Raw genomic sequence first — 1,148 nt, forward strand, 5'->3', positions numbered from 1 at the left:
CACATACACACACTAATGGTCTTTGAAATCCAAAGAAGTTGCAGAAAGAGGAGTGTGTGTGCTTGTTGTGATTGTGTGTATGTGTGTGTGTGAGGGTCTTCCGTGTTGTTTTGGCTCCCTGGAAACTATGTGTTGCAATAAACTCCAGCCACCTGCATCCTCCGTTCTCTTGGTGAGATTCAGAGCTGTTGGTCATGGTGGATTTTCTGGGAGAGGTGGGAGGGGTGGGGTGTTCAGCGTGCAGCTGTCGTTCAGTTTGCGCTCGTTTCTTTCGGGGCCTTTGAAGAGGATGAATCAGTCGGTACCGAACGGGATGTGTGGTGCTCCGTAAAGCCTCCGTCTCTGGATGAGACGTGTTTACAATTTAGTCTGACTGTAATCCGTCCTGCCAACCTATAAAAAAACCTATAGAGACGGTGACGGCCACAGAGGGTTCATGTTGCACCACTTGCACTCAGAATAGACTGTAGAGCAAACAAAGTGAGGTTTAAAATCCTCGAAGGGTAACGTTTCCTTCTTGTCTTCTGTTTTTATATCAGTTTTCAGAGATTCTTGTGTCYGTTGCAGGGAGATTCCTTCACTTCAATGCTGTCATCTTTAATCTTATAAACGATGACTGATGATCTGTTTTTATGTTCCCTTCAAACAAGGAGAAAAAAAGATATACTGCATTAGATTTTTTTGTACCTCCATATTGTGATGTGTGGCTGTGAGAAAATAATGTCACGAAATCTCGTCCTAAGATATCCGATGCTCWACCGCAGAGATCTTTCACCCTGATCCTATATGTTTTAGATGGTTTCCYGCTTCAACACACYTGACTGAGATGAATGAGTCATTGACAAGCTTCTGCTAAACTTGWTGACAYTCTGAGTGGGTAATTTAATTAYTTGAATCAGATGTATTGAAGCACAGAAACTGCTGCTAAAACATGCAGGACAGTGWGCCACGAGGAACAGCATTACAAGACCTRCATAACGTTCATAGATTGATAATTTATTCACCCTTTAAAGTGCCTGTGACATCAAATTTTAGTAATAAATATGAACTCATTTTTGGAAAGATAACTAATAACATATTGATTTGATTTGATTTATTTATTTAACAGGAAAAGATTATTAAAAATCAAGCCTGACTCAGCATAATTG

The 1,148-nt window shown here is 40.7% G+C and overlaps 1 protein-coding gene across 2 annotated transcripts in view; it reads left to right on the forward strand.

Annotated features, from left to right (window-relative positions):
- Nucleotides 1-1,148, forward strand: part of rnf43 (ring finger protein 43) — a 123,956-nt gene that overhangs the window by 76,283 nt on the left and 46,525 nt on the right. The gene's annotated exons all lie outside the window — the stretch shown is intronic.

Source organism: Austrofundulus limnaeus, unplaced genomic scaffold, assembly GCF_001266775.1.
Source record: "Austrofundulus limnaeus strain Quisiro unplaced genomic scaffold, Austrofundulus_limnaeus-1.0 Scaffold357, whole genome shotgun sequence".
NCBI classification, from domain to species: Eukaryota; Metazoa; Chordata; class Actinopteri; order Cyprinodontiformes; family Rivulidae; genus Austrofundulus; species Austrofundulus limnaeus.